Genomic DNA, 26107 nt, shown 5'->3' on the forward strand with positions numbered 1-26107 from the left:
GGTTTAGCTCTCTCTCACCGGCTGTATTTACCCACTCTTCAGTTAGCCAGGTCCCCTCTCCCTGCTTTGTTGGGCTTGCCTTAGTCGTCTTGGTTTTGAGCTGCCTCTGAGCTGGAGTATCTGGTCTGTTTGCTCTCTAATTTCTTCTTCTCCTTTTTTTTTTTTCAGAGTAATTTTTCTAGTATAAATTACACCCTCAATTACTCTTCTCTCACTAGGCAGTGGATCACACTCTAAGAAGCTGTTAGGGTGGGGGTGACTGGGGAGGGAGCCAGAGCCGGGAGGCGAGGCGTGAGCCAGTGCTAGCATGTCAGCCTCCTCTGTTTACTCTAGGAGGCAGGCCAAAGTGTAGGCTTTGTCTGAAGTCGCAGGAGAGGGTAGCCCCTGGTCTGCCTGGTCTGGTTTGTGCCACATGCTTAGATCCCCAAAGGGAGAGAACACTGGGCTTTGGAAAGTCTGTGTTTCAAGGCGAGGGGACAAAAATTAACTGAATCCAAGTAGGCTTGCTGTCTGCAGGCTGCAGTCGTCTGCATCTGTGCCTGCATTCTTCATCCCTCTATATGTCAGCACACCCTTAAGTGGTGTTGCACTTTCCACAAGAGATGAGAATACTCCTCACCTCTTGGTTCTCATGGTAACACCTGCTCTGGCCAATAGAATTTTAGCAGACACGATACAAGTACAGGCTTGAAAACATGCTATTATTGCTTTGCTTCCTTGTAGCTCTGCTCTTTTCACGAGAAGAGTGTGTCCAGGAGAAACCACAGTTCCAGGAGGGGGACTGTGTGTGGCAAAGCTGCCCCAAGGAAACTGCTGAAGGCCCGCCCAGCCTAGAGCAGAGTTGACCTAGAGAGACATGAGCAGAGCCTGCCAAGATCAATAGGCCTACCTGGCCAGGGTCCGTGTGGCTTACAGATGCAGGAGCCAAGGAGGAAGAGATGGTGGTTTTAAACACTTAAGTTTTGAGGCTGTTTGCTGTCCAGCAATAGTGATGGCATCATATCTTCTGACACTATGACTATGATTATATTAGTAAGTAGAAATTAAAGCATTTTGTAAATGTCCATTGTGAGGACTTGGAGAATGGACCGAATAAATAGTCACTGTGTGGGAATGAGTTCAAATCCATCCCCATCAAATCAACTTACCCTATAAACTTGGATCTTTTAACAAATCAACTTACCCTATAAACTTGGATCTTTTAACTTCCTTGTCTATTACCATAGAACTACAGAACTGGCTTGCAGACTCTGAACATGAAACATCAGGAAGCTAATGTGAGTCTTAGAACTTCACTGCAAAAGTTGAGAGATGGGTAGGGACTGTAGGCAAGAGCTCCGAGGGTTATTTTATCTGTGTATAAAATGCTTTATCCAGCTGGAGATGGCGGCACATATCTTTAATTCCAACGCTTGTGAAACAAGTGGATCTCTGAATTTTAGACCAGCCTGGCTAACATAGCATTCCAATCTTGCCGGGACTTTATAGGATGAACTTTTCTCAAAAAAAAAAAAAAATTTAAATCAAAATTATGTCCAAATGAAAGGTACAGATGTATAGAGCTGTGAGTTGGAATAATTCTGAAGATTTCTTAGCCCTGAGAGGTAAACTTTAAGCCCAGATACAAAATAACCTCTCATCTCCCCACCACCCCCGGAGAATAAAAATGCTCTCCTTGGAGTATGGGATGCATGTGTGAACAAGAAGGAGATCGACTCTGAAATTTGCTCAGCCAAGGCAGCTTCTTGGTAGCTCTTCTCTTAGAATAAGCACAGTTGGAAAGGGTTTGGAAATGTTTGCTACCTTCCAGGGACCCTCTGGGTGCTGGTAATGAAGTGGTGAATGAGACATGGCTTCTGAATGGCTATCAAGGAAGCTAGGTGGATTTTTCCATCCATTCTTGTATGTATCAAAATATATAGCCCTACATCTGTTATAGAAGGGACAATTATAGTTTACTTGGTTTAAATGGCATGCCCATCATATCATACAGCTGGCAAGAGAAAGAGAAAATAATTTAGCTTTCTACCACTCAAATCTGTTTTCTTTATACTGGATAGCATTGATTCTTCTTTTTAGTGGCTTGATTTTACTCCCAAACAATGGTATATTTACACATAATTTTAGATGTGCTTGAGTTTGGCTTAGTGATCCATGATGAAGCTATGAGATCTACGAATGGCAAGACCAAGCTCTCAGTTTCTAGGACTACTGAGGTAGATTTCTTTTTTAATTGAATAGACACAAATCCTAAATATATACAAACAAGAAAATGGTTTAATCAAGTGTGTTTGTTTTGATCAACAAAACAGACTGAAAACATGAAACATAATTGCCTATCTTTGAGTGGTTACAAGTAAGATCTTTGACATTCTGCCTCCCCAAGAAGGACAATTTGAATACACATTTGAAAGTACAAACGAATGTTTCTTTTTTATTCTAATAGTTTAGTTTTGTCTTAGTCACTGTTCTGTTGCTATGAAGAGACACTGTGACCAAGGCAATTCTTATAAAAGGAAGCATTTAATTGGGGGCTTGCTTAGAGTTGCAGAGGTTTAGTCCATTGTTATCAGGGCAGGGAACATGGCTCCAGCATAGTGCTGGAGAAATAGCTAAGAGCTACGTGTTAATCTGTATGTAGCCCAAGAGAGAGACTGGCTCTGGCCTGCTTTTGAAACCTCAAAGCAACCTCCGATGACATACTTCACCTCCTAATCCTTCCCAAATAGTGCCACTCAATCATGACCAAGTGTTCTATTATATGAGCCTATGGGGATCATTGTTATTCAAATTACCACAGGTCTGAAGAATTTAACCTGCAGAAATATCCACAAGAATACAGGATATTCTGGGCAGTTTTCTTTCTAGTAAAAACTGACCATGACGGGTAGATATGGTAGCACACACCTCTATCTCAGCACTTGGGGAGTGGAAGGAAGTAAGGGAATCAGAAGTTCAGACGTGGCCAGCAAGATGTCTCAGTGGGTAAAGACACCTGCCACCAAGCCCGACGACCCGAGTTCAATCCTTGGAATGTACATAGTGAAAGGAGAGGACTGACTCCAGCAAGTTGCCCTCTGACCTCCATATTTGTCCTGTGGCATGAACATAAGAAAAAAAAAATCATTATGTAATAAAAGTTTTTTAAAAGCTCAAGGTCATCTTTGGCTATAGAGCTCATTTGAAGCCCACTTGGGCTACCTAAGATCCCAGTTTAAAAGGGAAAAAAAAAAAAGCAATAATTTAAATGGCCACCCCAGGGAACAGATAAGCAAGTGATGGGACATTCCAAGAAAGGAGGGGTGGAGTAGACCATTGTGTGTTCATGCAACATTTCTAAGACATTCTGTTAGTGAATAATGTTGTGACCAGTACTCGTAGCAGAGAGCAGACCAGGTATCTAGCAGTATAGAGAAAGAAGATCACCATGGCCTAGATCAAAGGTAGCGGGTTTCCTCTTGGTCAATCTTTCACACTTTCTGCATTATGCGGGAAGTGATCATGTTTGTGTTGTTGAAGACATAAAGTGATGTAAGGAAGAGTCCTATCTAGGATATTAGAGGTGGGGTGTACATGATCTCTACCATAACAATCGAAGCTATGCTATGATCAGACAGGATCAGGAGACTCAATCATAGGTAGGGTGAAGGACAAGTTTGAAGGATAAGTTTGGGCCTAAGAGGAGCAAAGGTCTTTATGAAGATTTCACTAGTGCTGAGAAAGAAAGTAGACCAGAACAACAACGGAAGCCAGGTGAGGGCTGCCAAACAGAAGACTCTCTTAGAAGCTGAGCCTGCAAAGAAGCAAGACAGGCTGGGGACCAGGAGGGACCACTTTGACTGGAGACACAGAGACTGGCCTTAGAGAGTGACTCAGTGATAAGATGAGAATGGCAGATGAAGCAACACCGGAGGACCTTGGATGCCAAGATAAAGATCTGGAATTTTGTTCAGACGTTTGAGCCAGAGGCAGTGTGTACAAAGCAGTAGGCTGGGGAGTACAATTTGGATGACCTACACTAAGTGGATTGTCTATCCAGGGGAAAGGAAGAGAGCCCTGAACCAGGACAGTCCTTTAAACATAGAAAGGGAAAGACAGACACCAAGCTATTATACCTCAGCTGACCCTGCCTGGACACGATTTTTACATTCCACAACTATGCTTACCTCCCCTGGCAGGTCGTAATTACTATGACAATTACTGTCTTGGGTTTTTATAGTTGTACTGTGCAAGAGCATGACATTCAAAGATAGTCACATTCACTTATACCCTGGTTCTTTGTCCCTGTACTGTCAATGACTGAGAATTGGTAGGTTGGGGGTAGCTCAGTGGCAATGCCAACTTAATGTGTGTAAAGCCCTGGCTTAGTCTCTTGCAGATCCCTCCCATAAAACCAAAACTGATGAGTCCCTGTCTCCCAGTTGGCCCCACGGCTACACTTCATTGGCTCTTGTGCCCAACAGAAAAGTGTGACAGAAAACCACTTCCTGTCAGCAAAGTTATTTTCCTAGTATCCGGCCATAAGTTTCCATGAAAAAAAGGTCAATTTTGAAGTGGCTATAAGAAGTTGGCAGGAATTGGAGATGAGAGGGATCCAGACAGCCAAGGTAACCCTGTTCTCCTGGGCACTGCTTCGGCAGGCAGCTGTCCTGTAGAGTCAAGCATGGCTGAGATCACCGGCTCGTTCAGTTCAGCAGCTGAATCACTGTCTCCAGGCTTCTTCGGTTTTCTCACCGTCAAATGAGATGTCCCGCTTAAACAAGGCAACGTTCAATGCGTTCAATCAATCGTAATGCATCACAGCCAGGCCCTCCACACTTGCAGGTTCTGTACCCAGGCAACCAAAGGAGGGCATGTGCAGAATTAGCGTAGAGCCCCATCCGGCCCTGTCAGCCCTCCTCTGCAGGGGCATTGTCCCTCAGGAACATTCATGGGCATCATGCATCATCTTACATTTTCCTGTTGTTTAGAAAGTACTTTAAAGGCAAGCTCAAAGTCAAGATATTTCAGGTAACTCCACACACCCAAAATGTGATTTCAACATATAATCAAAATATCGAAGTATTTTACATTTCTTTATTTGTGTGGCTCTTCAAAATCTGCTGGTTTTTTTTTTTTTTGTTGTTGTTGTTGTTGTTTGTTTTATAGAGAGCAGATTTTAGGTTAGACTAGCCACATAGCAAGCTTTCAGTAGCTGCCTGTTGCATAGTTCAGCTGTGGAATCTAGATTGACTCTGTATATGGATAATTATAGATATGCATTTTAAGTGAATATTGTCTAACATATATACACATACACATATATTTTGAATAGTGTTTATTGGAAAAATTTTCCTACCTTCTAATACAGCATAATCCTAGACAGTGGTGTTCTGGAGGTATTAGTAATATTTTATCATTTCAAGATTTATTTTTATAATTTTAATTATGTGTGTGTGGATATGGGTGTGTGCATGAAGGAACCTGCAGAGACCAGAGGTGTCAGATCCCTGGAGTTGGGATTATTGGCAGTTATGAGCACTCTGGTGTGGGTGATGGGAACTGAACTTGTGTTCTCTGAAAAATCAATCTGAGTTCTTAACTACTGAGTCAACTTCCCAGCCCTATAGTCTTGTTATTTAGACTTATCATAATCATTGGTTCTTGATCTTTAGCTCTCAAACAGGGAACATTTCTATTGTTTAAAATTTTGGATCATTACTTAAAAATAGCATAGTAATTTTCTTGGGAGTATTTATTTATTTATTTTGAGGCAGGGTTTCTTTGTGTAGCCTTGGCTGTCCTGGACTCACTTTGTAGACCAGGCTGGCTTCAAACTCACAGAGATCCACCTGCCTCTGCCCCCCCCCCCCCCCGCGCCAGTGCTGGGTTTACAGGCGTGTGCCCAGCTAGGTTCATTTTTTTTTTTAACTGGGGTCTTGAGCATGCTGGGCAAATACCCCATCACTGAACAATATCTCCAGCTAAAATAAATTGTGTGTGAGTGTTTTCATATGTATGAGCATGTGCTCATGAACCCACGCCAGAGGTCAATGTTGAATGTTTTCCTTCCTATGTTTTGAGGCAGGGTCTCTTATTAAGCTTGCTGACTAGCTGGACTGGCTGCCCACCAAGTTCTAAGTGTCCACCTGTGTCTGCTCTCCTGCAGCTGGGACACCTGCCACCTCGCCTAGCTTTTACATGTGCTTGGTGAATTTCGGGTCTCATGCTTGCATGGCAAATGCTTTATTGACTAAGCTATCTCCCTACCTCAGCTCCTTTTGGTGGTGGTGGGGGGGACAGGCTTTCTAGCCAGATTGGTCTCTACCCTCTGGGTGGTTAAGAATGACCATAAACTTCTGATTCTCCTTCCTCTACTTCTCAGTCCTGGATTATAGACATGTACCACCGTGCCTATTTGTACATTGTGAGGATTGAATCCAAGGACCTGTATATCTTAGGCAAGTTCTCTACCAACTTAGCTACATCACCAGCCTCTAGAATTAATTGTTGTAAGTTAAATTGCCAGGTCAAAGACCTCAAGTAATGATATTTAGCTTTTAAATTACTATCGTCAAAGTGAAGAGCCAGAATGTTGTCCTGATTTTCTTTGTACCTCCAAAATGCTGGTACGCAGTGGAGAACTGTTAACTGAACAGACAGATAAAACTTTTCCAACATAATCGATGTGGGAAAAGAGAAATATGTATATAACATGAAACAATAAGGAGACATGAATTAAAATGTAGTATATAGCAAATGGTGCATGTTTGCCGAGTTCACCCAACTCCTACTCTTTCAAGAAAGCCTCCAGGCCTTGAGTCTCAGGCTGTGGTATCCTGTATTTTGCTGGGGAATTTCTTTCTTTTTGTGAAGGCCAAAATGGATCCTAGTCTTCCTGTAGAATGGGGCAGTTTCTGGCTGCACAGGAGGAGTGGTTAAAGATTTCCCATTCCTGGGGCATTGGGAATGTCTCTACAGACCATCAGAACATGGGGAGTCCTGTTAATGGCACTGTCTGTCAACTGACCACACATCCCCTCTGGGCCCTAGGCATTGCATCTTGTCCTCAGTTAAGCAAGAAAGGCCCCACTCTCCAATGGCCAGGCACAGAGATGAGGAACCCAGCTACAAAACCCTGCATTTATCTTGAGATCTTCTCCCTTTTGAGATTGACTCATCGACTCCACACAGCCATACTCACGCCGCTGTCTGGACCTGAACCAAAGCAAGAGCCCCTGGCTGGCCGCCTACGCTCCTGTTTCCTCCTTCCTTCTCCAGTTTTCCCACGCCACTCTGTTCATACTCTGTACCCCTGCAAACAAGCCCCAAACCTGGTGTGGCCTCCAGGGAAGAGAAGAGTGTCCTTTCTTCATCTTTCCTGGAGGATGTCTAGCACCTACTGTTAGTGAAAACAAAAGACAGGATTTTAAAATCTGCCAGCCAGTGCCTTCTATATGGTATGAAATGGTTCATCAGATGATAATTAATCAAGCACCAACTGTATGCCAAACACTATGTCAGGCAAATGGACAGGATTCTCAAATTCATGCCTCTTTTTCTGCCTATGTTGAATATTTCTCTAAACAAATTATTTTCATAGCTCCTTTAAATAGTCTCTGATCATTCTCTACCCTTTCCAATTCAGACAGTCATTTGGACACCTATTTTGTGGCATTAAACATATGCTCTGTAAATTAATTAGTCCTTACAAGAATCCTCCAAGGAAGTTATGGTCCCATTTTACATGGGAAAGTGTCATTGGGTAACTCTTCCAATTCCCAACATGCCCACAGGGGTGAGAAGTCTGCATTTCGCCCCAGGCCTCTATCACTTAGTGTCCACACCCTGTCCATCCTGAGGCCTGTGTTAAGTAGGAGGCAGTTGACCCTCCAGGGATGGGAACATATCCTGTTCCCAAGGAAATACCTGGGGCCAGGAAGAAATTACCGTGTGTAGACATGAGCACACTTACTGTTCCACCTGACCAGGGAGGTTAGAAGCAAGGGTCTCGAGAGGGAAGATAAGAGGAGACAAGGAGCAGATGATTGCAGAAACCCCTAAGCCACCTTTCTCCATCCAACCCTCCCCAGATACCTGATCGCCCGTTCTCAATAAAGACAATTTAATAGAGAAACATGCTGTTGTTGAATGGAAGCTCCTCATAATACCTGGGTGAGAGTTCCCTTGCTCAGTCTACTCCGATTAGTGGCAGGTAAGGACTAGAAGCCAAATTTCTTCTTCAGGTTAATGATCATTTTAATTTTAATTTTAATTTTTATTTTATTTCAATTTTTATTTTTAAAAGACAAGATAAAAGCAAGTGGCTTCTGTTCCTCTAGTCCAGTTGTCCAAAGTCATTCATCAGCATTTACAAAGAACTAGGCAGTGGCTAGCAGGTAAGAGTGCTTGCTGTGAAAGCAAGAAGACTCAAATTCAAATCCCCACTACCCATGTAAAAAGACAGGCACAACCACACATTTCTGTAACCCCACAATTGAGGGACAAATATGATTCCCATAGCTCACTGGCTCGTCAGCTTAGTTGAAACACTGAGTTTCTGGTCCTATAGCTCTCTCATATACACACACACACACACACACACACACACGTGCGTGCATGCACACGCACACGCACACACATGTGCACACCACCCAGCTCTGTGCAAGGGCGAGTCTTCCTTCTCATGTCAAGTTCCACCTCCCTCCTGCTCCTGTACTTCCTTGGCTGCCACCCAGCTCTTCCAAGATCATGATTTTGTGAGGAAGGAACAACAACAACGAAATACTGTCATTCTGAGAAAATAAAAGCTAACAGATCCTGGCAAAATTGTTGTCATCAGAACAACAGACACTCCTTTGGCTCCGAGGAGTGACATCTGTAAAGGACTAAGGCTCACATTTTTCCGTCTTGTTCACCCTTCTGAGATTCTACTTCAAGCCATACATTTGCTGCCTCAACAATGTCTAAACTCTTGCCAGAGGCAGGAACACAGAGGAAAAGTATTTCTGCCTATAAACAAAGGGAAGGTTCCAGGGGAGGGACCAGAATCTTGAAGCTTTTATTAGAATTGGCAGCAGGAAAATGTAAGTCTCCGGAAATAATGACTCCATCATTAGGTCATCTGGGTAATGTAGCTTTCCTACACCGTCTGAAAAAAGTGAGGCGGAGGCCTCTTCCTTCTCCAGCGTCTTATCCCCATAGAAGGATGGCTTCTTCCTTCACTCAGTGCTCACCGGACCCTGAATATTTATAGGGCACTTGAAGAGACACAAAACAACAGCCAAGCTTTGCTAACTACCGGAGGATTTATGGCCCTGTCCACACGATGACCAGGGCTCAGCAGTAAGGTCCCACCCACAAATCTCCCCTATAAAATTACAGAAAGCCACCCCCGCCACACCTTAGACCTTCACCCTGTCCTGCTTCCACACACACACTAACGTATTCCACCTGAGTGGTAAGATGCCGCCAGCCTGTGAAATGTGGGCTGCAACGTCCTGGTCTCTGGACTAGTTATAAAAAGACAGGAAGTTCAGCTCCACAAAAGTCTGAGCTCCAAACCAAACAGGGGGACCATTCTGGGTCCAGATGACGCAACTGCTCTTCCTTCCCTACTACATCCGTAAAATTGTGTTGAATCTTGTCTTTTCCTTACTTATACCCAGCAATGAGGATGCTCTGCCATGCTTCCTCAAGTCAAATTTAGGGCTAGACAAACATGTGTCAATGGCCCGCATCATTCTGTGTGTGTGTGTGTGGTGCACTCATATGTGTGCACTTGGAGGCAGAGATCAATCTCAGGTATATTCCTCGGTTACTCTCTACCTTATTTTTTTGAGATGGAGTCTTTTACTGAACCTGCAGCTTGCCAGCAAGCACCAAAGATCCTGCTATTTTTGCCTCCCTAGCGCTGTCATTATGGGTGCATCTGGCTTTAAGTGCGGGTGCTGAGAATCCAAAGTCTGGTCCTTCTCTTTGTGCAGTAAGCTCTTTAGGGACTAGATGATCTCCTTGGCTCCCCTCATTCTTGGTGCATCTACTTGAAAACGTCAGCTATTTTCTCCATCTCTTTGACATTATTTCTTTCCTTTTGTTGACAGAGAAACTGGGGACCCCAAGTGATTGAGGTACACAAAGTTGTTTAGGAGGGCCTGGTCTAGGTTAAGGTATTTCCAGAATGGTTCCTGGTACTTCATGTTCCTACATACTGCCGCCTCCTCTTCATCACCCCAGCATTTCCTTCCTTCAACTCTTTTTCTTCACTTCATTCTTTCTGTGGATCAGAAAGCCTCGAGTAACAGTTAAGAGCACTATTCAGTGTTCCACTCCTAGACATTACCGAACAGAGAGTGAGTGGGAGAACTCAAAAAGGCTTAGACATTTTTGCATCTTTATTCATAAGCATCAAAGCCAAAAAACAATTTGATGTACATCAAATTGGTGAATCCATGTAATGGAATCTTACTCGTGGATGCAGATGGCATTATGGACAGATCTCCAGATAGCAAGAAGTGAATGGACCTGAAGACAAGCACATATGCTCTGTGAGTTTGTTGTTTGCGGTATAGATTGAGAAAAAGTGGAAACTAAATTGGTCTGTGTTTATGGGGGCTGGATGTGAAGGGGAAAACATACTCTCAAGAATAATCCCTACAAATAGAGTTGAACTTTATTAACTACACGGGCTATATAGTGAGTTCAAGGCCCCTCAGCAGTATCCTGTCACCAAATGAAAATGTAATGAAAGAGCTGAAGATGTAGTTCAGTGGTTAAGTGTTTTTTTTTTTTTAAAGTAAGCAAAATATATCAACACTTCCATGTCCAAATTTCATGTTTGAGTTATTTCATGCAACAACAACCCCCTAGAGATCATTTACAGACAAATTGTACGCGCCCTTCCACGTCAGAACATCCCAGAATATTCTATTCCGTTATCCATTCTGTGACAGCTTTCACCACTATGGCAAGCAATTAGATTAAAAACCACCCCCCTTGCAAGTTGCTACAACTTCCTAATCTTTTGTTAAGTGTGAGTTGTTTTTCTATGTTAGAACATTCAGAACGATTCCATGGATGCCACTGACGGGTAGAAGAATTAGAAGGGCTGACGGTGCTGTTTTCTAAACAGCTTATTCCTCAGGAGGCCGCTGTCTTCTACTCTACAGGTGGAGTTCTTCCAGGTTTGAGCTCTGCATCCCCGGCTCTCTCTTTGATTGGTATCTCAGGACATCGCTGAGCCTCCATCCTCCTTTTCTGTAATTTACTGGGTTACATCCTGTGGGCCGAGCCCACCTGAGGCCCGTGGAGGCAGTGCCAAGCCCTTGTGGACGTGATTACTGGAACCTCAGGTGCCAGTGTCCCTTCCGAAAGTGAATACAAACTGTCACTTCTTAGGCTTTTGATGTCTCCAGGATGAGACAATAAACACATAGCGAGGAAAAGACACTCTCACGCATAACCCCTGAACATAGACTTGAACTTTATTAACTACAATACCTGCCTTAAAGCATGACTGAAATGATGACAGCAACTGCGCACTGTGTGCTGGCGAGCTCTGCAGCGCGCCAGTCTCCAACTGGCATCAGAAGTCTACAGGGCGGAGACTTGTTATCTGCTCTGGAGGAAATGGTGCTGTGGAGAAATCACTTCCCTGTGCTCACACCGGTGACAGTGGAGGCTTTTGAATGTACAGTGACAGACAGGAAAGATTCCTACTGCTCAGTCTTACCTGTCACTTGCTTTGTGGACAACGTCTGATTTATGAGTTCTCTGGCTGCTGGCTTTATCCTGAGGGGCCTGCCAGGAATCTGAGGCCACCAGCGGGGAGCCATGGGCAGCCGCTGAGCGCCCAGCCAGGATGCCATTAAACCTACCCTGTTCTTCCAGGGGGTCCCAGTCTTTACGTCCCCGGTGCTTGAGATTACCTCTAGTCGGTGGATTTGGCTGGCCTATCCCGCGTCCCCAGAGGCTGGAAGGGTTAATGGTTGAGAACCTGTTTGCCGACCATTAGAAACAATAATCCCCTGACCCACCACAAAGGAAGGGTCTTGATTTGAGCAAACAGCTCGAGTGGCTTTTGTGTAAAGAGTAGGGGTGGAGCAAGCTGCCAGACTTGTTCTGAAGCTGGAATTCTTCTGGCGTCCAAGCCAGGGCCACAGGGAAGGCACCCATCCTGCCGGCTGCCTCTTGCCACGAATTCTGAAAACGGCTGTCTGTAGGTAGTCGCTCGGTACAGGCCACGGCGCCTCTGCTTTCCTGGCCCGGCCCGTGGATGGGAGAAGCTTTCTGTTCGATGTTCACCTGATGGGCTGCGTTCAAAGTCTTTCCTGGGTGCTCCACTGTGCAGCCTGCTTTGAGTCCTCAGCACCCCATGTGACCACTGCTGTGCTTGCAATTTTTCAGATGAGGCCGCTGAGACAGGGCAGCAGCCAGGGCTGACTTCAGCTCCCAGGGTAGGAGCTGCAGGGGAGAAGGAAACACATGCTGGAGCCCTGAGACAAATCTACCCTTTTGCTGATAACAATTCAAAATTAATAAATAACTACTAAAGAGTTTGTAAATAAATAAGGATTTTGTAAGCCAGATGTGTACAAATTAAATCTGGTCATGCAATTCAAACTCTATAGAGATTTTCTCCTTTCTGCCATTCTGTGGCTCATTTTTCTCTAAGTGACATCAGCTCACCCACCTCCCTCAACTCCAAAATAATCCTCAAATGATCTTCTGCTTTTATGGTTATCACCCATAGATGTCCTTGAGGAAAGAAATGGTACATCTTGAAAATGGAATCTTCTCTCTTTCCTGTTTCACTTTGTGTGTGTGTGTGTGTGTGTGTTTCTGAGACAGGGTTTCTTTGTATATCCCTGGCTGTCCTAGAACTCTCTTTGTAGAGAGAGCTGGCCTGGAACTCACAGAGATGCGCCTGTTTCCCAAGCACTAGGATTAAAGGTATATGCTGTCACACCTGGCTCTGTTTCGGTGTTTTTAACTACCCAGCATCTGATGGCCCCGCTGGTGGTGCTGTGTTCGAGACAATGAATGGTCGTGGTGTACAAGACCTGTGAGCAGCAGCAGTCAGCCTTAGCAGAAGGCCTTGGAAATGCTGGAGGAAAGGGAAGTACATTGTACTGCTCTCATTACCATCCCTCTCTATGACAAAATACATGGCAGGAGCAACTTAGGGGAAGGACTGACTTTCAGCCGACAGCTCCGGGTAGGGAAGACACAGAGGCGTTCACAGAGGTGGTAGTAACCTCTGTCTGTGGCAGTGGGAGATGAAGCAGCTTTCTCACATCTTGGAGGCCCAGGAAGCAGAGGAGTCTCAGGCTAGACCCAGGGCTAGGACCCATGAAGTCATGCCCCCAGCAACCCACTTCTCCCAGCAAGACCCCAACTTCCAGAGGTCCCCCAACATCCCAAACAGCCCCATCACCTGGGGACCAAATGTCCTAACATATACGCCTGGGGGGGAGGGACGTTTCACCTCCAAATCAAACGGTAACCAGAGCAAAAAAGTATTTGACTCCACCAGAAATTTCCTTCCTAGGGTGTGGAAGGCTGTAGGCTTTCCCATTTCACAGGTCAGTTGTATCCACAGGTGGCGGTAGTCATGGAAGATGGAAACTGCGATTTTCATTTTTTACTGATCGTCTCTTTGGAAGCTGCTCAAAGGCTTCTGGCTTACAAAATCTTTTTCTTTCTTTCATTTTCATTTAACTTAGTGTATACATATATATTTTTTAAAAGATTCATTTTTAGCCAGATGCAGTGGTGCATGCCTGTAATCCCAGCACTCAGGGAGGCATTGTGAGTTCAAGGCCAGCCTGGTCTACAATGTGACACCAGGACAGCCAAGGCTACACAAAGAAACCCTGTCTGGAAAAACAAAAACCAAATCAAATTAAACCAAACCAACATATATATGTATTTAAACAGAATTATACTGCTTTTTCTTTCCCTTTAGAAGACTGCATTGTCCAGTGTGGGAGCTGCAAATCACACAGGGATATTTCCATTTAAAATTATGAGCCATGTCATGATGTTTGCCTCAGTAGCAACTGCATGTATGAGATTATATCACCTGATGACATCATGGTTATCTCAGCTTGCGTAAGTTCATGCCATGATTTCATGCAGGGGTGAAATTGCCTAACTAGCCTGTCTCAGACACGTCTCCATCGTTAAGTAGTGCGCGGCTTGCAATTAGAATGAAGTCAAAGTAAACATTCAGTTCTCCAGTTGCGTCAGCTGCACTTGAAGTGTTCAACAACAGAGGTGACTAGTGACCCTGCTTGGACACGTGGGACATTGAGTCCCTCATTCCAAAATGCTCAATTAGAGCGAGTCCTTAGGTGAATGTCCCAGCAGTGGCTGTTCAACTGGTCCTAGACGGTGGTAAGCGGCAACCTGACTCCAAGGATCCTGGGTAGACTAGAGTAGAAATACTGCCACAGTAAATCTGTACATAGTGCACAGATGTGGCCACTGGAGACTAGTGGCACTTTCGGGAAACCTTTCTTTTCTTTTTAAAAGATTTGTTTATTAAGCATATAATGCCTGCGCCCCAGAAGATGGCATCAGATCTCATTATAGATGGTTTTGAGCCACCGTGTGGTTGCTGGGAATTGAACTCAGGGCCTCAGGAGGAGCAGCCAGTGCTCCTAACCTCTGAGCCATCTCCACAGCCCCCAGTAAACCTTTCTTCAACACACCACCACTTGGTTTAATGTCACTCCACCAAACCTGAGAAACCTCAGTACAGTGCAAGACACAATCTCTACTCCAGTGAAGTCATGGTCTCCAAGTTGAGGCAGGAAATAAACAATAAGCGAAATTAGCTAAAAAGTGGACCTTGCCATGGGGCAACAAGATATTTGGAGGGATGAACTAAGAGAAGACTTCTCATACGTGTGTATGTGTGTGTGTGTGAAGATAGCATATATCTATGTACACACACATACACACACATATATGCCTTGTTTTGAAGGGACACTGTAGTTAAGCAAAGAGATGATAGGAGTATATATACAAGGTGATAGGAGTATATTCTAAACAGGAGTCACAAAAGGCTTTAGAGAACTGTAGGGTATCGTGATATGAAGTGGAGAAGGAAGAGGGACAGGACAAGACACTATCTTTGGGAGGTGTCTTAGTCTGTGTTGCTATCTCAGAATACTACACACTGAGTAATTTATAAAGAAAAAATTATGTATCCCTGACTGCTGGGCTTCCAGGAAGTCCCATATGAGGGGGTTGGCATCTGGTGAAAGTTTTACTCCAGAAGGCAGAAGGATGAAGACATCATGCCCACATGTTTTCATTCCAAGCATCAAGCCCTTTCATGGTCAGTGTGAATCTCTTCATGAAGGCAGAGTCCTTGTGTCCTAATGACCTTGTGACATTGTTGCATGGGGGGGGGGGGGGCTGTCAATGCATGCATTTTCAGAGACATACTTGAACCATAGCACAGAGCTCTAAAATATAGGAGTCTTAAGACTGTCAAGATGATGACAGGTGGGCATTAAGTCCAGTGGGTACACATGCTTCAGGCCCAAGGAGCAAGCCATCCCACTGGCAGGAGATGCAGTCAAAGAGAACAAAAGACCATTTCATCCTGGGCTTTTCAACCATGCTTTGGACTTGTATTTTGTCTGGAAGGCGGTTGGAGCCATGAGACTTTCAAACCAGAAATGCAAGATGAGACGTGCATGTAATCCAGACCATGTTGAGGGCAGTGCTAAAAGAAAGGCAGATGAAGAAATGGCCTGGGTCTGGGAGATGGGCCATTCCATAGAGTGCTTGCTGTGTAAACGTCAGAACACGAGTTCAACCCCCAGCACCCACAGTAAAAGAAAAGCTGGATTTTCAGAGCACACATATCAATGGAGCAAGTTGGACTTGTGTACTTAGGAATTCACACACAGATAGATGTAGCAAATAGAGACCATGAATTTGTAAAAGGGAATGGGTGCATAGGAATGTAGGTATAAAGTTATTGTATAATTCAAATGCTTATTTCTGTGCCCTCCATATCTGGTTGTACAATTCAATGCTTAGAGGATTAAGAATAGAGTAATAACTGCTCAGTTCTTGTGTTGTGAAGCTTATTATTAAACAAATATAGAAGGTCTGGAAAGGGATGATGAGAAGCAGAGCAGTGGGGACTGAAGCTCTGTGGCTGTTGAACTTGACGATGGACACTTCTGGGTGGTATGTCCCTAGCAAGGCTGTCTTTCACTGTAAACTTCTGCACCTCTTGCTCTGTGAGTTCGAGAGTCTTTGAATTCTTGTTACTCTTCCCCAAAACAGAAGCCTGAGGCAGAATGAAAGCAGAGTGGGGTGTGTGTGTGTGTGGTGTGTGTGTGTCACATCTGCCTCTGCCAGAACCTTTTCAGAATTTCTGTGCTCCGCCTCCCACATCTCTAATCCAACCTAGAACAGCTTGGTAAATCCTCTTGGGTCAAGTCTGAGGATACCACTTGTGAAAGAGTCTACAGCACGCTCAGTTCACAATCCCTTTCAGATTTGCATTTCCTATGTATGGGTGACATTTCGTGGGCCATTTTCTGAAGGTTCTGCTGTCAGTTCCTGGCTGAGTAAGGATGTGTCCTTTTGGAGACTGATGGTGGCTGTGGAGTATAAGCAAGAGGCAATGGGAAAGGCTTAGGATGCTTCTACACAGGAAGGAGGATAGAAAACAGCCTCCACCACAGAGGGCAACTTCAGCAGCACCTCTGGAACCAGGACCAAGAACTCCTCCCCGAATTGTCCTCAGCACTTCTTGGCAATGTGTGAAGCTGAGCACAGGGATGCGCCTCTCACATGAGAGCCCAGACGCGCCATCTCTCTTGAGCCCAGACGCGCCATCTTTCAGCTACCCACCCACTCTCTATTCTTCTCGCAGGTAGATGAGAATAATTCCCATCTCTACACTCTAGGGTGGTCCCCGCATTCCACCTCGCTCCAGTAAACGCTGGAGAACAGTCCTCGGCTGCAGCTCTTCTGCATCACCGGATGGGAAAATAAAAAAAGGAACATAGCAGCATCAGTGAGTAAATTTCAACAGTCTTGTTTCTAAGACGCAGATTTTTATTTTTCAAGGATGGCGTGGAGCAGATGAGTCCTGTAGCCTGTCCGTTTTCCAAAGAAGTCTGGCGTGATCCCACTGAGGAAGTGGGGAAGGAAGCATATTTAAAGTACTGGGAGGAAACCGGTATGGTGACATGGCCTGCAATCCGAGTACTCAGAAGTTGGAGGCTGGAGAATCACAAGTTCAAGGTCATGCTCAGCTACATGGTGAGTCTGAGGCCAGCCTAGGCTACGCAGACTTTGTTTCTGACAAAAGCGGGCTTAAAAGGAAATTAAGACACCAAAGGGTTGAGCAGTCACAAATTATAATTGGCTGTTTCAAAATTAAAACAAAAACAAAATCAATCACACACGTACACACACCCTCTCTCTTAGTGTATAATTACCTTGATTGGTAATTCTGATTGGCTGAAGCTTTTCTGGAAATTAGGGCGTTTGATAGGCAGGTAGGAGAGTGAGTGGAATGAATTGGGTATGACCAGCCTTACCTCAGGAGCCTGATTGTTCCTTGTACCGTGAGTGAGTTCTGATAAGCAGGGGCAGTGTCTGATTGTCTGAGGGGTGGGTTAAGAGGGAAGCACAGGATGCTGTAAGCATGTCATGGACACAAGAGGCATTTAGATCTTTGCCCTCAAGGTACAGCTTTCTCCTACTGAGCCCGGTGCTCACTTCTTCTTGGTTATCAGTTTTCTGACCAGAAAAGCTCTCCTGGACAGAGGCTTGTCTGACAGAGACAGCCCACGACCTGTGGGTTCTGGGTGGAATGCCTGGGGGCTCTTGGAGCATCTCTGGGCTGCAAAAAGGGCCAGGCTGCTCAAAAGGTACTTGAAATAAAACTGACTTGAAAATGCATCCATATGGCACATTCTTAAAGAAAAAAAACAAAACAAAAACAAAAACAAACAAACAAACAAAAAAACCCTATAATTATTTTCAAGCTTTAGAGAATAAAATCCAATTTACCTGCCAAAGAGAAAGACCAACTTACCCCCACCGCAGACTACTGGGGCAATGTGGCTTGCAGGCCACTTCCCTTACCCCAGCTCCACTCTTCTCCTCCCGTCCCTTTTATTGCTAAGGACAGGGTGGAGGGGCTTAGGGGGGAGCTGGAAAAACCCTCTAAAGACACCCAGTGTTCAAGCACAATCACACCACTAATTACTGTTAAGCCTGAGCCCTTTTTGTGTTCTGAGGGGGGAACTTCTGTATGTAGCAACCTCTTGGGGCTCTTTGGGAGTTCAGCCTTATTTCTGAATGGTGGATTGTTTTTTTTCCCCCTCTTTTCCCTTTCATCATTTGCTCACCATCACTTTTCCTTCAACATCTTTGCCTTTCTCTTCTACTTTTTTCCTTCTGGTTTATTTTCATGCCCCCCCACCCCCCCATGCACACACACACTTTTTTTTTTTCCTGATAGCATTTATTTTTCTTCAGTTGTGTTTTAAGTCTCTAAATGAAACTTGACTGCCCCCATGGCCCGTTGGAGAAGCACAAAGGCCTCCCATTCCACTGGCTACAGTAGCGCCATTGTGTGCTCTAACAATGCACTAATTGGCGGTGACAATTGTGGAGTTGGGAAGGAAGAAGGGGGCCTGATCTTTTCCAATCAGGGAGCCATAGAAATAAAAGGAGGGGAGGAGGAGGCCGAGGGGAGGAGGGGAGGAGGAGGGGAGGCCAGGGTTCCTAGTAGAGATGGGAAATGGTGGAGCAGGAGGCCATGGTACTCCAGTTTGCCTGGACTTTCTAAGTTAACGATCAAAGAAGAAAGGAATTATGAAAGGGTGAGAGGAGGCGCTTGGACGAAGTCAGCTTCCGTCGCTGGTCGGTGAGATGGGCGGAGCCAGGAGCGAGCCACAGGAGACCACCACCTTCACCTCTGGGAGAGGGAACCTTAGTGGCTCAAGCTTGTCCAAGCTCTCCGGTTTCTGGTCAGCTCATCAGCACTGAGGTCCCCATTCCAACCACATTTTGAAGGCGGGGGGGGGGGGGGGGCGCCGGCGGGGGGGGGGCAGCCAGAGAGGGGAGCAGTTGAGCCATTTCCTTGGAGTAGTGGTTCTCAATCTCCCTAATGCTGTGTCTCTTTAATGCGCATGGCTCCGCATGTTGTGGTGACCCCCACCACATAGGATTATGTCTGTTCCTACTTCATAACTGTAACTTTGCTACTGTTATAAATCGTAATGCAAACACCCGTGTTTTCCGATGGCCTTAGGCGACCTCTACGCAAGCGTGGTTAGGCTCCAAAGGGGTTGGACCCACAGGTTGGGAGCTGCCGCCTTACAGCATATCTCAGTCCCAGAAGCCCAGTGGTATGGAAGGTGTTGCTGGCCTCTAGAATGTTCTTAGAGAGATGTTGGGTAGGCTGGGCATGGTGGTGCACACCTTTAGTCTCAGCACTCAGCAGGCAGAGGCGGGTGGATTTCTTAGTTTGCAGCCAGCCTGGTCTGCAGAGTGAGTTTCCAGGACAGCCAGGGCTACACAGAGATACACTGTCTCAAAAACAAAAACAAAACAAAACAAAACAAAACGATAACAACAACAACAACAAAAAGATGAATTGGTAGAATGGTGGATGAGGTCGTACGATAAGAAACTCAAGAAGGACACCTGAAGCCTGCAGGGGTCACCTAATTCCAGTCTTCCCACCAACCCTACTTTACACACAGCCAGCTGCCGGCTTCCAGCGTGTCCTAGGAAGTGTTTCCCGGCTGGAAAAACCACTCTCTGCAGCGCCTGGACAGCTGCCGCTCCTTTCCTGTGTGTGAGGCCAGGGCTACATGCCTTGGGTACATCGTCACGTAAATCCCAGGACAGCTCCAAAACCCGGACTGTCCCCACAGGAAAGGTACCCTGGGGGAAGATGAAACGTTCTGACCACCCTGAGGCCAGGGAACTTGCCACAGTCGGCCCGTATGAAAATGCAGAAACCAGGACAAAAGCTGGACTCTGAGCTCATCCTTTCAACACCCGAAGGATGCCATCCACAGCCAGGGCCCAGAGAGCATTGCCCTGCTTGTGGTCTAGTCTGTACTCTGACAGACGGCCTGCATGTTCATTATTGTTGCATCCTTAGCACCCAGGAAGCTCCATGGACGTCAGGGGAAGCGGGAAGAAATGCCCATGCTAACAGGCTTCCTCCTGATTCTACTTTTGCTTCATCTAGGGCACAGTGCACCCACCTTGGCCACTAGCCTCTGGAAACCCAATCACAGACACATCCAGAAGTGTCTTTTATTGCTCTTGTATATATTTCGCAATCCAACCAAAGTGACAACCAAAACTTGCCATCATAGTGGGGCTCGGACTCATTCTGACACAATCGGGCCAATGGGTGGGCGGGTGGCTGGGCACCAGCACACAGATCCCAGATCCCCAGGCCCACACCTTCAGGATAGTAAGTCCATAGGAGGCTTGAGAATGTTGTTTCCAACATTTTCTCAGCTGACACTCACTGCTGGTCCAGGGACCTCTGAGAATGTCCACTGCACAGGCTTCACATCTCAGCAAGAAATTCCAACCCTTCTATTACCTCTGTCTTTTTCTGACCTGAGATAAGGAGTTTTATTAAAAACAAATTAAAGTTAAAACGTTTTGACCATAATGATAGATAATCATAGGCTCCTGCCTATTTTAAAGAATAACCTTAATCAAACCACTATTTATATTTGATGAAAAAAATAAGTTTTTTTTTTTTTAAATGGCAAATAGAGTCATGTTCTTGAAAAAAAAAAAGTCTCGGCCTCTGCTACGGAGAAATACGTTCTTGCACAGATTTCTGCGTTTTTTTATAAGCTTATGTTGCTGATTTCTAACAACTAGGGGCTGGGATGCTCAGCTCTGGGATATTCTAGCTCAGCTGCTAGCGTGGTGCTGTAGCGTGCACAAAGTCCTGGGTTCCTTTCCCAGCACTGAGTAAGCCAGGCATGATGGCTGAAGCTTGCACTCTCAGGCATGGGAGGTGACAGCAGGGGGATCAGAAGTGTCAAGAGGTTGTCCTTGAATACAATAGGAAGTTTTAGGCCAATGAGGGTTATATGAGAATCTGTCTTAGTATCTTAAACTAAAATCCTCACCCAGCAGGACAGCTGAGGAAAGAACATTTGTATCCTCTGTCATGTTTGGAAACAGCATAGTAACTAACATAGGAGGGGTGAAGAAATTTCCCCATGAGGACTAGGGTGTTGGCTCCTGAGCTAATGGCTTGGGTGGCAACATGATACCAGGTAACAGACAGGAACTTCTGAGCCCTGAGAGGGCAGATTATGTCAATGAGTCCAGTTATTTCTACCAGAGTCAGTTTTCCAGGCTGCTAAGAGCCGGGTTCCCCTGCAAAGGAAGTTTCTTCCTGGCCCTGTTTAGCTTTCTGGGAACATAGCTGGCGAGGTTCACTCTGCAGTGGCTACTGGCTGAGTGGGCCCGGGGAGACCACAGATGGACACAGGAGGGCAGAGGCATGGGGAGGCAGTGGGCCAGAAACGAGCTCCCTGTAACATGAGTGGAGAAGCCATGCACAGCACGGTTGACAGAGTCAAAGGGACCTAAGTACATCAGTGCGGTTCCGGGGAGAAGTCACTCACGGGTCCCCTCTTCAGAGGTCCCCTGACATGTCTGCTGTACTTTCCCTAAGCTCAAATTCCCGCAGGCCGGGCTGGGGCCTGAGGTCCCCATCCTGAAGGGAGGGAACCTTTACGAACAGACTGTCCGGATGACCTGAAATGGGTAGGGGGTTGGAGTGGGGCTAGGGCCTTCCGTTCCAGATGGGTCAGAAGGTGCTTTCTTCCCCCTCCCTTTTCCTTCCTTTTTCTTTTTGTGTGTATATATGTATGTACACAGGTGTGGTTACCCATGTATGTGCACGGAGGCCCGAGGAAGACACTGGTGTCTTTCTCTATCCCCTTCTACTTACTCCCTGAGGGAGGGTCTCTCCTTGAAACCAGAGCTTGCTCAGTTTCTTTGTTTGTTTCTGCTAAGGTAGTTGTTGTTGAGCCTCAGGGAGCCTCTCATCCCCTCTTCCTGTCAGCACTGGGATTACAGGAGCATATGGTCGTGCCTGGATTTTTAGCATGGGTTGGGGGTCTGAGCTCAGGTCCTTGTGGTTATACAGCAACTGTTCTTGCCTATTAAGCTATCTCTCTAGCCCCATAATTTTTCTTGTTTAAAAGACTTGCTTAACTATTCCAGTGGGGCATACGGCCAGCTCCTGTAACGAGGCAACACTTCCAATGGAGGGACTGGGACACCAATCCAGCCGCAAATCCTTAGACCCACAATTTGTCCTGCCTACAAGATATAGCAGGATAAGGAAAGGGCCAACCAATTCCTGGCCTGGCTTGAGACCCATGCCATGAGAGAGAGAGCACCCCAGACACTACTGATGCTCTGCTATGCTTGCAGACAGGAGCCTAGCATCACTGTCATCAGAGAGGCTTCACCCAGCAGCTGATAGAAACTGATGCAGAGACCCACAGCCAAACATTAAGTGGAGCTTGGGGAATGGGGGGGGGAAGGAAGGATTGAAGGAGCCAGAGGGATCAAGAACACCACAAGAAAACCTACAGAATCAACTAACCTGGACCCATCGGGCCTCACAGAGACTGAATGGCCAACCAGAAAGGATGCATGGGATGGACCGAGGCCCTCTGCACGTATGTAGCAGCTGTGCAGCTGGGTCTTCATGTGGGACTCCTAAGTGGGAGCAGGGGCCATCTCTGACTACATTGCCTGTCTTTGGATCCCTTTCCCCTATCTAGGCTGCCTCGTCTAGCCTCAATAGAAGAAGATGCACCTAGTCTCACTGTAACTTGATATGCCAAGGCTGGTTGGTATCCATGGCAGGCCTCCTCCTTCTGAGGAGAAAGGGAAGAGGGGTTGATGTGTAAGGGGAAGGGAGAGGTAGGGACTGGGAAGAGGAACTGCAGTCAGGATGAAAAGTAATAATTTAAGCAATAATAATAATAATAATAGAAGACTAGCTATTCAAACAACACCAGAAAATATGTTTTAAAGACATTTAGTTAAATTTGATTTGAAAACTGAAATGATAGCCAGGAATTAATGTTAATTTTGCCAACTGTGGGGAAACACTGAAGCTGCCTATGGGACAATGACATCTTTCTTTGATGTGTATTAAGGTATGTGGGAATAAAATGTCATGTCTGGCATTTTCTCTGGAACATGTAATTTTTTTTTTTTAAGGGGAGGGAAGCACTTGAAGTTAATTCAGCTGTAGAACTTTGGCCTGGTAGGAGTGGGTACCTGGGGGCTTTTAAAAACCTGAAAACCACCATTCAACACACCCTTGGTGACTAGTTGGTGACCTAACTGAGTGCCCTGAAGAAGAAGTTTGGGGGTGACTTGGGAAGAGCTCTTTTCCAGGGTGCTCTCCCTGTTTGCGGCTGCATGCTGACTCCAGATCTCTGGTACTGGACACTGTCCTTTCGGAACCTTGTCTCTCTTTCCTTCTTATCTCTAACGTGCTGGTGTGGGAGTCGCTTCTGAGATGTTATCTAAAGCCAGACATCACCTGTGGGCACCATGACTACCATCAGCTGCTCTCTAGGTGCTTCGCTCATGGGCAGCAGCGAGAAAGCCATTTGGGGAAGTCGACCTAGATTAGAATTCAAATTTACTCCCTGCCTCTGCAATTAAATTTATTTCCTCTTCAAAAGACTTGAGTTTCAGAGCACAATGCCTCTAGCCCGGCCTGGGTGTGTGTAGAGTGATCCTAATGGAGAGAAATTCTGGTTTATTTTCATAACAGCGTGTACCTTGTGATATCCTCAGAGCCTGACATTATTAAGAGTATATTACCACAATGCAGCACAAATCTAAGGCAATTTGAATGTCCTTGGGCCCAGAATTAATATGTGCTTTGTATAGTCTTGTAATTTGGGAGGCAATTTTCCATAACACACGGAGAGATGTTCCTTTATACCTCTGAGATAATTTAGCTCAATGTTCATTTGGAAAAATTACTGTGCTAATAGCTCCTCAGCTTCAGAACAACAGACCATATCAGGAGAGTCCGGACAAAGGCTGGAGGAATTTTCCCTGGACCAACACAACAGCTGCCTGGGGTTTGCATGGCAGGATCTGAAATAGGGTATGAACTCATGAACTCTGGCTGATTTGTTTAAAAGCGATAGCTTTTAATGGAGAGATGCGGAATAAAGGTGGGGGAGTAATGACTTTCCCTCTTGCCCAGGTAAATCGGATGTCAGAGCACATAAATTAGAACTTCTATATGCTCAACTGTGAGAACCATTTGTTTTTCTGCTGGCTGGATCTTTCTGGAAGGCTACGAGGGAACAGATGTCAATGAGGAGAATCGAACTCTTATTTTTCTGTTGAATGTGTTCTGTCTCGTGCTTCCTGGCTATCATGCACCAGATACCTGTGTTGTCATGGAAGGAGTTGTCTAGCCTCATCACAAGTTAATGCAACCATGAAAAGAAAATTAAAACTTTTCCTCATAATCAGGGGTACGATTTCTAATGAAGCTGCTTTGGGAGGCCATAGGAAAGGACTCCGTGGGCCCAAGTTCATTTCCGGTTGCATTCTTGCCCTTGGCACTTGCCTCCCAGGGAGTTGGAAGCAGGTTAGGGTTGCCGTTGGTATTCCCTGAGAGCGGAAAGATCACCTCTTGGGTAGGAGACTCTGAGCTCTCCCATCAGTAGAAAGCTCTGCGTGGTCCATGCATGTTGTCTAACCTCACAATGGGAGAGATGGCTGTAACTCCTTTCCACTCTCTATGCATCTGTAGTTGAAAATCCAACCGGGGCCTGGATTGGAATGACTTGGTGTTCCTGAAAGCTGGATTCTCCCAAGGACTCGAGTGGAAGCTAGACCCAGGTTAAGAATCTCCTGAATTTCCTGAACCACACCCTTCTGGGAAAAAACAAGAAAAACAAAACCGCAACACACACACACACACACACACACGCACGCACGCACGCACGCACGCACGCACACACACACACACACACACACGCACGCACGCACGCACACACACACGCACGCACGCACGCACGCAAGCACACACACACACACACACACGCACGCACACACACACACACACACGCGCGCGCGCGCGCGCCCCGCCAGTTACCTGATGACTGTCCCTCCGCGCGGCTGATGCGCATGCTCAGGACTGAACTGGGAGCAGTCTCTCACGTGGGCGCCTCTCAGGTGCAGGCGAGAATACGAAGGTCCTTTGTGGCTCGCTTAGCACCTGCAGCCATGACACGGCGGTTCGTGACCTCTGGAGATAGCGAATACTAGATACGTGGAGGCTAACCGTAGCCTGGAAGGAAACAGCGGGGGTGAAAAGGTAAGCTTTTGTGAAAATCATCGAGGCTGGTGAGCAGTGAGTTCCAGAGTTCCGTTCTGTCTTGTCTGTTGGAAGAAGTAACAAAGCCCTATGGTCTCCCCTCCCCGCCTTAAGCATGCATGTGATAGTCCTACTCTGGACCTCTACTGTACTACTGTACTAAGCTCACGTTTATTTCAAGGTAACCTCTTCATTTATGCTCGTCGCCCCTCCCTCCCCACACTGAGGCTTGAACACGGGGAGGGCACGAGGAGCCCTTGTACATACTGGGTTGGTATGTACAATGCTTTGCCCCTCAGCTAGGTCCCTGGCCCCTTATTTAAATTTTTGAGACAGAATCTCAGTAAGTTGCCCCGCCTGGCCTTGAACCCACTCTGTAGCCCAAACGGTCCTTGAATTTGGAATCTTCCCACCTCAGCCTCCGGAGTAGCTGGGATTACAGGCCTCTGTGCTAGGCTCGTGGCTCTTAACTTTCCCAACACATCAGCCCCACACAAGGGGCCGCTTCTTTCCTATTTGTGGTACTGGGGTTCAAATGCGGAGACCTGTACTTGCTAGCTAAGGAATCCCCTCCTGAGCTACACCCCTAGCCCACACTCACAGTTTTAAAATAACCCCATCGCTCAGGCCCCATCCGGAGAGATTTTGTCTCAGTTGTCTGTGACACGCCTTGGCTCTCTGCTCTTATTTGTGTTTTAATGTTGGGAT

At 46.1% G+C, this 26107-nt stretch overlaps 1 long non-coding RNA gene across 1 annotated transcript in view; it reads left to right on the plus strand.

Moving 5' to 3' along the window:
* LOC132648077 (uncharacterized) overlaps positions 1 to 26107 on the plus strand; it is a 130116-nt gene that overhangs the window by 20274 nt on the left and 83735 nt on the right. Inside the window, exon 3 of the long non-coding RNA XR_009586456.1 lies at positions 17083 to 17277. This is a non-coding gene — a long non-coding RNA (uncharacterized LOC132648077). The remainder of the gene's footprint in view (positions 1 to 17082; positions 17278 to 26107) is intronic.

The sequence above is a fragment of the Meriones unguiculatus genome, chromosome 15, assembly GCF_030254825.1.
Source record: "Meriones unguiculatus strain TT.TT164.6M chromosome 15, Bangor_MerUng_6.1, whole genome shotgun sequence".
Lineage (NCBI taxonomy): Eukaryota > Metazoa > Chordata > Mammalia > Rodentia > Muridae > Meriones > Meriones unguiculatus.